We start from the raw sequence: 12,542 nt of genomic DNA on the forward strand, positions 1-12,542 counted from the left end.
ATATATATATATATATATATATATATATATATATCCCTCTCGTATATATATATATATATATATATATATATATATATATATATATATATATATATATATATATATGTAAATATATAAAAATAAAAAGATAAAGAGAGCAATGGTAAGGTTGGAAAAATATTTTATGGATAGAGTCTTACAGCTGTTTCTGGGAAGATCCAGTACTTCCCTTCATCGGAGACAGAAAAAGTAACGGAATCGATTATTATATCCATAGGCAGATAGTTTTAGTATGAAGTGATATAGAGTGTGATGCGCTGAAAAAAGAAAGAAAGAGAGAACATACACTTCAAGTACTGTTCTCTCTTTCTTTCTTTTTTCAGCGCATCACACTCTATATCACTTCATACTAAAACTATCTGCCTATGGATATAATAATCGATTCCGTTACTTTTTCTGTCTCCGATGAAGGGAAGTACTGGATCTTCCCAGAAACAGCTGTAAGACTCTATCCATAAAATATTTTTCCAACCTTACCATTGCTCTCTTTATCTTTTTATTTTTATATATTTACATATATATATATATATATATATATATATATATATATATATATATATATATATACGAGAGGGATATATATATATATATATATATATATATATATAAATATAGATATCTTCTCAAAATGTATCACTTTAACTTGGTATCTCTACCTGTAAAACGGCTGTGATATCTTGTTTTTTAGTGTAATTTTGCTACCTCTGGTAACTATTAACGTATTTAAACTATCGAAAGTTTTAATAACTGAGATAATATTGCTCTCTTTATCTTTTTATTTTTATATATTTACATATACACATGCTAATACACGACTTATAATCCCCAATCCTGTTCATACAATGACTGGGGCAAAACTAGTCGGTATACAGCACTTACTCGGTATTACCTGTATCCTCTTGGGTTTGGTTAAATCCAATACCCTCCTCAACCTTATATATATATATATCATCATCATCATCATCATCATCGTTTAATGTCCGCTTTGACTGAGGACTGGTGAAACCTGATGGCAACACCAGGCTCCAGTCTAATTTGGCAGAGTTTCTACAGCTGGATGCCCTTCCTAATGCCAACCACTCAGAGAGTGTAGTGGGTGCTTTTACGTGTCACCCGCACGAAAACGGCCACGCTCGAAATGGTGTCTTTTATGTGCCACCCGCACAAGCCAGTCCAGGGGCACTGGCAACGATCTCGCTCGAAAATCCTACGGGAGTCAGTCAGGCGGTACTGGCAACGGCCACGCTCAAAATGGTGCATCTCATGTGCCACCCGCACAAGAACCAGTCCAGGGGCACTGGCAACGATCTTACTTGGCTTGCCGGGTCTTCTCACGCACAGCACATTTCCAAAGGTCTCGGTCAGTAGTCATCGCCTCGGTGAGGCCCAATGTACGAAGGTCTTGCCTCACCACCTCAGCCGAGGTCTTCCTGGGCCTACCTCTTCCACGGGTTCCCTCAACTGTTAGGGTGTGGCACTTTTTCACGCAGCTATCCTCATCCATTCTCACCACATGTCCATACCAGCGCAATCGTCTCTCTTGCACACCACAACTGATGCTTCTAATGTTCAGCTTTTCTCTCAAGATACTTACACTCTGACGGGTATTCACATTGACATTACACATCCAACGGAGCATACTGGCTTCATTCCTTGCGAGCTTACATATGTCCTCAGCAGTTACAGCCCATGTTTCACTGCCATGTAGCATGGCTGTTCGTACGCATGCGTCATACAGTCTGTCTTTTACTCTGAGTGAGAGTCCCTTTGTCGCCAGCAGGGGTAAGAGCTCTCTAAACTTTGCCCAGGCTATTCTTATTCTAGCAGCTACACTTTCAGCGCACCCACCCCCACTACTAACTTGGTCGCCCAGATAGCGGAAGCTATCGACTACCTCTAGTTTTTCACCCTGGAATGAGATAGAAGTTGTTTCCTGTTTGTTTACAGTCTTTATTGCACCTGAACATCTGCCACAAACAAAAACTAACTTCCTAGTTAACCTGCCTTTGATGTTGCTGCACCTCTTATGTGTCCATAGCTTGCACCGGGTACATCTTATAGAGTTACTACCTACTCCTTTTCTTCTTCTCTTTTTCTACATACTGAGCAGGGCCATCTACCTGAAGGGGTTTATATATATATATATGTATGTGTGTATATATATATATATATATATATATAATATATATAGCAATGAGAAAATGGAGGATAATATGCAGTATCCATCGACTTGCAGACAATGTATTCCATTGATTAATTTGTTTATTTTATAACTAAAATGACAAAATCACAATATACAGATGCTTATGACATACCATGTCATATTAACAATTAAGGTTACAAATATAAAGTACATTTAGCAATTGGAGAATGTACAGAAACTTACAGCTGTTTCGGCCTAGCGTTGGCATGCCCCATTCTATCTCTGTAGCTCCTGTGCGCCGGAATAATTAGCAGATGAAAATGCTGTAATGGGGGGTACATGCATGATTCGCTAGGCCTCTTCAGAGATTTACAAAATTTAATACAAATATAAAATAAAATAAGAATAAAGTAAAAAATAAAATAAATGAAAAATGAAAATATAAAAATATAAGGCACATAAAAAAGCCTACAAACAGTATATAAAACCATATAAATAGTTATAAACACTCCAATACACATGCCTGTGCCTGTGTACATAACCATACGTAGATATCTATGGATACAAAAGCATAGATAGATGAGTACATATGTGTGTCCAGATGCACATACCCAGCTGGCTGTACATGCACACCAAAATAGTCTCCTAAGTTTCAACAAGCAATGTCAAAGGACAAGTTCTTGTATCTAAAGATGTTTATATGTTATAAAAATAAAATTCCTTTTATAAAATTTATATTAAAACTGAATGAATAAGATTGTATTTACAAGGAAGATATGTGAGATACCCTTAAGTATGATCTTGTACAATTCACTTATTTTGGGGTTGACAGGAATTTGGTCTACATTTTTGTTTACTCCTTTTTATATCATTCCAAGTGCCCCAATAACAATAAATAATATGGTTGTTTTGTGATGCTATATTCTTCTGATCTCTACTCCAAAGTCCTTATATTTGCTCAGTTTATATTCCTACCAATGCTCTTTGTGGAGGAGATTGTATGTGCAGCATATGTACTGAGCTGCCCTGTCACATCATTGCAAATACCCTGTTGGTGCCAATTGGCTGCATTAGAACTTATGTAGTTGATTGTCTCTAGATATTCTCTGCATATATAACACAGTGGGCTACTTTCTGTTTCAGAACATTACTCTTGTAGCTTCTAGTTGGAAAGCATTCATGCAGCAATAATATACCTCTCAATTTCCAGCTTGAGGACCAGAGCATGCTAGGCACTAATGAATAAGGATTTGGTCTCCCTGGCTCTAATTGGGTATTTGCCGTGCAGTGATTTTTGCTTCCACTTCTCCTTAGCATATTAGAGGCTGATTTGTTTGACTATATTATTGTAATGTTGTATAGTTGGAAACAGCAGAAAGACAAAGTTGACCTTTTGGAATTTGGACTAAGAATGTGAAGAACTGGAACAAATATTGCAAGGCATTTTTCTGACACTAACAATTCTGCCAATCCAATAATAATATTGTAACCTTTGATAAGAAGAAACTTTGTATTGTAATCAATGTTGGCATTGCACATAAGAAAAAGGAAAAGGTAAGAGTAGAATTATATATCAAATTGCAATCTTTCTATGTTGCAACAAAGAAATCAACAAGATCATGATCTAGATAATTATCGTTGGATCATTGGGGCTTTGGGAATTGTTATAAGTTTGAGAGCAGCCCTTGGAAAATTAGAACTTCATCTGGGAATGTGTGTAGTGCAGAAAACCGGCTTACTAGGTTCAGCAAAAATTATCCAGAAAGTCAGAACAGATATCAAGGGTGGAAAAAGTACTCATTCTAGACCATGAGTTTGGGTTTGATAGGATGCATAGTTAAAGCAGCTACAATATCAATATCGTATAACAGCATAGTAATGATAATGAACTTATTATTTGAGAAATTTTCTATCATTGTGTGTGAGTCCTGCAGAGGTACACATATTAGTGTGTGCGTGTGCATGTGTGTATGTGCATGTGCATATGTGTATATGCGTGTGTGTGAGCCTTGCAACTATGTTGAACATATAGGATGGTGTCTGGTGAGACCTTCATGTGGGCTACGCATATTGCACATACTGTAATTATAATTCAAACATCAAAACTTAAGATTAGTGAGAAATAGCGAAAAGAAGTATTCTATTATAAGATTGTGCTATCGGTGCTGAGAGATAAATTAGATAAAAAAAGGGAAGCTTGCCATGTGTTTCAGGTGTGAACATATTCATTAATATAATCAGAGGGCAGATGGGATGTTTTTTTCAGAAATGATAAATTTGCAGTTGGCAGTACACATGTAATTTTTTTAAAATAGATAAAAAAAGAAATGCACCAGAAAATACTAAATGTAAATTAATTAACATCTAGGAATCACATTTATTGAATTATGTGGATCAATAATTTATTAAAGGTTTTAAGAGTTGTATGGTAAGAAAAGAGGAACAGGATATTATGAGGATATTTGGATTGTCACAGCAGTTTATGATGATGATGACAGCAGTAATAAAGATGTCATTAAGGGTAATGGTAAGGAAATTGATGACAGTAGCTGGGTTTATAATATTGGGAGTTGACATCCATTGTCAAATTCTTATTTGTAATTTAGTAATGCTTCACCCATAAATTGTATCTAAACTAATCACTATTAAATCATTATGAAGATTAACATCAGAATTAGTGTAGTAATGTTCCTATGTCCACCCATATCCAATAGTAGAGTTCTTATTTTGACAGTGTGAAAATATGATAAATAATGATATAGATAAAAAAAGAGGAAGTTTGCCTATGTTCAGCGATGTGAGGACCAAAGAATTGAAGTGTTCTGAATTGTAAGACAGTGTGTGAGAGAAAATTGTGATTTCATAGGAGAGAAATGTGTCCACATAGATGATGGGGCACTTGCATTTAGTGATTCTGTAAAGGAAGAGGCTTGGAAATGCCATTATGGAAGACTGCTGAATGTAGAGAATGAATGGAAGGAGAAGGATCTGCCAAATGTTGACTCAATTGAGAGACCAGCTACCTGAATTGACAGTACCTTGGTAGATAAAGCAATTAAGGACATGAAGTCAAGGAAAGCCCCTAGCCCTTCAGGAGTCACCACTGAGATACTTAAAATATCTGGCAGTGTAGGTTATGGCCTAGATACCTGTATTGTAAATCAGGTGGTTAAAGAAGGAGTCACTTCCAATGACTGGTGTAGCAGCACCATAGTCAACTGCTACAAAGGTAAAGGTGATGTCTTGGATAGAAATAATTACAGAGGTATCAAATTGTTGGATTAGGTGATGAAAGTTACGGAGAGAGTCATAACCCAACTAATTAGGATGAGAATTAGTCTAGATGAGATGCAGTTTGGGTTTTGTGCCAGGGAGAAGCACCATTGATGCTATATTTCTGGTAAAGCACCTGCAGGAGAAATACATAGCCAAAGATAAACTTCTATACTTAGCTTTTGTTGACTTGGAGAAAGCTTTTGACAAGGTCCCCTGATCCCTTATCTGGTGGTCAATATGGCAACTAGGGATAGATGAGTGGCTGCTGAGAGCTGTACAAGCCAGATACAGAGTTGCTACCAGTAAGGTGAGGATTGGCAACAAGTACAGTGAAGAATTCAAGGTACAAGTAAGGGTTTACCAAGGATCAGTCCTAAGCCCCCTCTTGTTCATCATAGTCCTCCAGGCAATAACAAGAGGAATTTAAGACAGGCTACACCTGGAAGCTCCTCTATGCCAATGGTCTAGTTCTTATAGCTGAATCACTACCAGAACTAGAGAAGAAGTTTCAGTTATGGAAGCAAGGTCTAGAATCAAAGGGCCTTAGAGTTAACCTAGCAAAAACTAAAGTCTTAGTAAGTAGGAAGTCAGACAAATCACAATTCATTTCAAGTAGATGGCCCTGCTTGATCTGTAGAAAAATGTAGGTAGTAACTCTGTAAGATGCACTCGGTGTAAGCTTTGGAAACATAAAAGGTACAGCAATATCTGAGGAAAGTTAACAGGGAAAATAGCTTTTGTGCATGGTAGATGTACAGGTACAATAAACACTGAAAATATACAGAAAATAGACACCATCAACTGCTATAGGCATAAGCTAGAGGTAGTAGATAGCTTCTGTTACCTAGGTGATCAAATTAATGGCAGAGGTGGATGCTCTGAGAGCACAGCTGTCAGAATAAGATTAGATTGGGCAAAGTGCAGAGAGTTCCTACCTCTGATGGAAACAAAGGGTCTCTCTCTCTCAGAGTGAAAGGCAGATTGTATGATGCCTGTGTGCAAACAGCTATGCTACATGGCAGTGAAATATGGGCTGTGACTACCAAGGACATATGTAGGCTTGAAAGAAATGAAGCCAGTATGCTTCGCTAGATGTGCAATATCAATGTGCATGTTTGATAGAGTGTAAGCATCTTGAGAGAAAAGTTAGGCATAAGAGGTATCAGATGTTGTGTGCAAGAGAGATGAATATGCTGGTATGGTCATGTGATACATATGGACGAGGTCAGCTGTGTAAAGAAGTGCTGATCCCTAACTGTGGAGGGAACCTGTGGTAGAAGTAGACCCAAGAAGACATGGGATGAGGTGGTGAAGCATGATCTCTGAACTTTGGGCCTCACAGAGGCAATGACTAGTGACCAAGACCTTTGGCGATATGCTGTACTTGAGAAGATCCAAGCCAAATGAAATCACAGTTGTAGCTGATGCTGTCATGTAACTGGCCCCCCTGCAGGTGACATGTAAAAAGCACCTTTTAAGCGTTGAGCCTCATGGAAGCAAAGTGGCAGAGCTCCTTTTGAATCTTGGGCCTCACAGAGGCAATGACCGAGACCTTTGGCATTATGACTGAGATCTTTGGCATTATGTTGTGCTTGAGAAGAAGATCCATCAAGCCAAGTAAAATTGTAGTCATGGCAGATACTGGTGTCACAGAAATGGCACCCATGCTGGTGGCACGTAAAAGCACCTTTCTAGTGTTGGGCCCCACAGAGGCAAAGACTGAGACCATTTGGCATTATGCTGAGCTTAAAACATTGGGCCTCATTGAGGCAATGACCGAGTTCATTTGGCATTATACTATGATTGAGACGAAGACTGCTCAAACTGTCCAACCCATGCCAGCATGGACAACGGACGTTAAATGATGATAATGACACAGACTTATGACATATACTAAATCCCTCTTGAAATATAGTAATATTGGAACCATATTAATACTGTATCACACTGCAAAAGACTACATGATATTACAAAATATTACATGACACAACAAAATACAGCACTGCAAAACAGAATACAGTATGGCACTGGTTAGCTTTCAGTTCTGAAAGAACATCAATAACATCTAACAACTTGTACTCAATGCTATAAGATCAGTGAAGTGGGCTGTGGAGGTGAGATATACGAAGCAGGGCAGTGGGCTGTGAAATTCAGACATAAAAACAAGGGTATTGGGCTGTGTAAGTCAGGTATAAGGGGCAATGGAGTAAACTGCCTTTTCCTTTTCTCTTTTCTCACAAGACGCCACAAGCTTTTCTTTCTCTTGCAAGTTACTCATTCTTTTACAAATTAACTGTTCTACTGATCTGTTGGGTTCTTTTTCTCGGCTCCTGGTTTGTTTAAAAGAAAGACTTTTCTTAATTTCTTTTTTATCAAAGCCAAGACACATGCTATTCTTCCTCACTGTGTGACAGCTCTTCTACCAAATTCCAACTTCAGCTGCAATTCTTGGTTCAATTAATTAAGAATATCATTACTTTAGCAACCACATTTTCACAGTTTGCAATATACATTAACAGGGAACAAAAGAGGCAAATTAGTTGATGAATTTAATATCAAGAACAAATACAATAGATATGTGAGAGTAATTCATATGCTTTGAGTTACACACAAAGAATATAATTTCATGTATAAAAATTATGTTGTCATTACATGCATGTGGAGTAAATAATTGTCAATGAAATATAACTCAATCTCGTGATGTTTCTAAATGAGTTCTTTGTAATATGGAAATGGAAAAATATGTTCAAATTTAAAACAAATTACAATTAAATGGGGCTTGAACAATTTACCAGTATTGTTTGAGCAATTTGTACATGAATTGTCATTCGTCATTGTGGCTACATATTTTTTAAAAAAATTTGTGGAATGGTTAAAAATATTTTAGACTGACTCTATGGTTACTAACTTTATTAAATACTTTATTTATGTATTCATTTATTGCATATAAAATAGATGGTTCTTCAAATCTAAATATATTTTACATCTGGGAAATACTTTTTCTTTTAATTAGTTTCAACTTGACTGACTAAAGCATCAGTAGCTAACATCATGTCTTTAGTGCTCTTCCCTGCCATTTACAACATCTAAAATTGTAACTGCTTACTCTAAGTACCATATTGGTTATAATCTGCCCACTATGAAATTAACAGGTCTTTAATTAGCCTGTAACATTGAAATCAAATACTGTCCTGTTTCTAGAGTAAACAATGAGGAAACAGCTTTAGTCTATTCTCCTTTGGCTCACTAGATCACAGTTGGGTAAATTTTTCTCCATGATGGCCACATGAACATGTAAAAGGCCTGAGATTACTAAATAAAAGTTATTTTTGCACAAAAGTATAATTATTGATTTATTGCAAATAGTTTGGAATTATTTAGTAAACAAAGCAACAGGTATAACTGAATTTAATGTTATGATTCTTCATTGAAGCTATTTGTTGAGGCAGATTTTTGACAGCTGAAAACCCTTCCTGTTGTCAACCCTCACTTGTTTTGGGTACAGTCCCACTGTGTGGCACTTTGGAAAAGTGTCTTCTACTATAGTTCCAGGCTGATCAAAATTTTGCAAGAGGATTTGATAGACAGAAACTGATGATGATGATGCTCATGAGATACTGTAATAGGTTTTTTTGTAATGATAATGATGTTGGTAGGGTGTCAATGAATGGAATAATTTTAGTGAAACTATTTTAGTGTAACTATTTTAGGGAGCTGATTTCATGCATACACCTTACTGCAAATAATTGTCATTGCCACCACTGACACTACCATGACTACCAACAGCCATTCCAAACAATGAATAAGCAGCAGCAGAACTGCCGCCACTGCCATTTATCATTTCCATCTCTTACTTTTCCATTTTGTTTTCTATGACTTTCTCTTTCTCACTCTATTTTGAGTAACTTGTCTTAGCATGATGCAAAAGGTTAGATATGAATGAGCTATCATATTAATATATAACATTACCATTATTATCCTTTTTATGTTCACTTTCTGATGCTCCCATGGGTTGACTATGCTTGTTTTAGCACATTTTGGGATTCTCTGTCATCTTTTTTATGAGGTTCAGCACCCTGAGGTCAGACTTCTCCACATCTTCCAATATATTTTTTGATCTTTCTCTTTCATAGTCTCTTCCCATTTGCACCATGGTAATAAAAACTAACATGTTTAAAAAGCAAGACATTAAACTGTCATGTTAATTAAGAAGTAGCATGATAATAAAAAGGGACCTAATGATAAAATATAATACATAAAATATTAAGAAAACAATAATAAAATTAGCGGTATTCAAATTAAGAGAAAGTAAATTAAAAACATAAATGAAGGCATGTGGCCTAGTGTTTAGAGTGTTGCATGTATGATTGTGAGAACATGAGTTTGCTTCCTGGACCAGGTGAAGCATTGTGCTCTTGAGTAAAACACTTTATTTCATGCTGTTCCAGTCCACTCAGCTGTATATGAGTAACCCTGCAATATAACTATAACTAACATAATTATAACTAGCTTAAGCTCAATTATTTTATCTAATATACTCTGGCTATCTCAGCTTAAATGTCTATTTCTTTGCTAACAGTGTACCTGTGTCACTGCTGTTATCCAGAAGAGTTTGTACTTTTGTTCTTTGCCTGTGATGAGTCCAGTTGAGGTTGCTTTCTGTCTTTATTTGCACAGCATACATCTATTTGTCACCATTCAAGTATTTCCACAATCCCTCCTGACCTACCTTTTATTGTGCCTATATTGATGATAGCAGCCCTAAATATGTTGACTTGACAGGAAAAGGTGAGGTGAGTTTGTGGAATCTACCTTCTGCAGTTGAAAAGAAGAAAGTTTGTGTGATTTTATAGTTCTCACTTATAGTTTCTACCTTTAGATGATTTAATACTATTATTTGCTTTCAAAATGAATTACAACAAACAACTATTAACATATTAGGTTAAGTATAAGCCTCAGATGCCTGGCATATGTTAAATAATAAGGGATGAAAGAGTTTGTTAGAAGTAGACAATTGTTAGTAATGCAACTCATATCCTGACAAGTATACATTGGTATATATATATATATATATATGCAGGCAAGATTTCAAGGATACAGGTTGTAGTGAGACAGGGGGCCGCTGCAGGCTTTCTGCATGAGGCTGACTTATAATGTATGTAACAAAGGTGCTTATTGTGACAGACTTCTGCAAAAGCACCGATTGGAAAGCACCATATGGTTTTTGATAGTTTGGGAGAGAAACTAGGTTTCTATATAAATTTTTACCAAGTATGAATAATATTCTTATAATAAAGTATATTAATAGATTAGATAATAGCTGACATGGCCGATGACAGCACCGCCTGACTGGCATCCGTGCTAGTGGAACATTAAGAACACCATCCGAGCGTGATCAATGCCAAGGCCACTGACAGGCTCCCGTGCTGGTGGTACATAAAAAGCACCATTTGAGCGTGATTGTTACCAGTGTTGCCTTATTGGCACTTGTGCCAGTGGCACACGAAAAACAACATTTGAGCGAGGTCGTTGCCAGTGCCGCTGGACTGGCTCCTGTGCAGGTGGCACATAAAAAACACCATTCAAGTGTAACTGTTGCCATTACCACCTGACTAGCCCTCATGCCGGTGGCACGTAAAAGCACCCACTACACTCTTGGAGTGGTTGGCGTTAGGAAGGGCATCCAGCTGTAGAAACTCTGCAAGATCAGATTGGAACCTGGTGCAGCCATCTGGCTCACCAGTCCTCAGTCAAACTGTCCAACCCATTCCAGCATGGAAAGCGGACGTTACAAGACGATGATGATGATGATGTTAAATACATTATCTTTTGGATGAGATGGAGATATTAGTAGAAATAAATAATATACACAGATATACACACACATACATACAAAGAATTTAAGGCAGAACTTGATACAAAGAATTTTGAAGATATATTGTTTTACCTTGCAGTTTTCAATCCTTTATATACAGAGAATGGGTTCTTCAAGGCAACAAAACTTATCAACCTTCAGCAAACTCTCTTTTGTCTTTCCCACAGCAATAAAACAACCTTATGAATGAATAGCAAGTCTGTTGCTCAAAACAGCTTTGTATATAAAATACCAATAACTTACCTTCTATATCTAACATCCAGCATTTTTTAGTCAGTTAGGTACTTTTCTAAACAGTCTTGGAGATGAGTGAAATGTTATGTTAACCTATTTAGCATTTGAGCTCCACAGAACCTTCAGTTCTAAATTTGTTACAAGCATGTATCTGTCATAAAGCATCCTGCTGCTGAGTTACGCTCAAAACTTAACAGAATTAATTTTAAAGCAATGTTATGAAGACATTTGAAGTTATGATATTCTATCTCTACACTGCCTTCTATAAGATGAGAATTGAGAAGAAAGTAAATTTGCACAGCAGATAATGGCTTTTTACACATTCACGCTACGTACTCAATGCATTGCTCATGGAATGTATATTTATACCTTCAGATTTTTGATAGAGGAAGGAAAATACTGTGTGCGGGTCCTTTTTCAAAATATATGAAAAGTGCATTATTTACATTTTAACGGATATTTGTCCTCATCTTGTTTGTTGTTAACACAATGTTTCAGCTGATATACCCTCCAGGCTTCATCAGGTGTCTAGGGGAAATTTCAAACCTGGGTTCTCATTCCTAAGGTATTTTTTGATGTTATTACTATTATTATTATTATTATTATTATTATTATTATTATTCAGGTCACTGCCTGGAATTGAACTTGGAATCTTGGGATTAGTAGCCCGCGCTCTTAACCACTACACCATATCCTCTAGTAGCCCACGCTCTTAACCACTATGCCATATGCCCATGGGCATATGGCGTAGTGGTTAAGAGCGCGGGCTATTAATCCCAAGATTCTGAGTTCAATTCCAGCCAGTGACCTGAATAATAATAATAATAATAATAATAATAATAATAATAATAATAGCAACAACAACACCAAAAAATACCTTACGAATGAGAACCCAGGTTCAAAATTTCCCCAAGACACCTGATAAAGGCTGGAGGGTATATCAGCCGAAATGTTGTGTTAAAACCAAACAAGATG

The sequence above is a fragment of the Octopus bimaculoides genome, chromosome 2 (assembly GCF_046866305.1).
Source record: "Octopus bimaculoides isolate indiv1 chromosome 2, ASM4686630v1, whole genome shotgun sequence".
Classification (NCBI taxonomy): domain Eukaryota; kingdom Metazoa; phylum Mollusca; class Cephalopoda; order Octopoda; family Octopodidae; genus Octopus; species Octopus bimaculoides.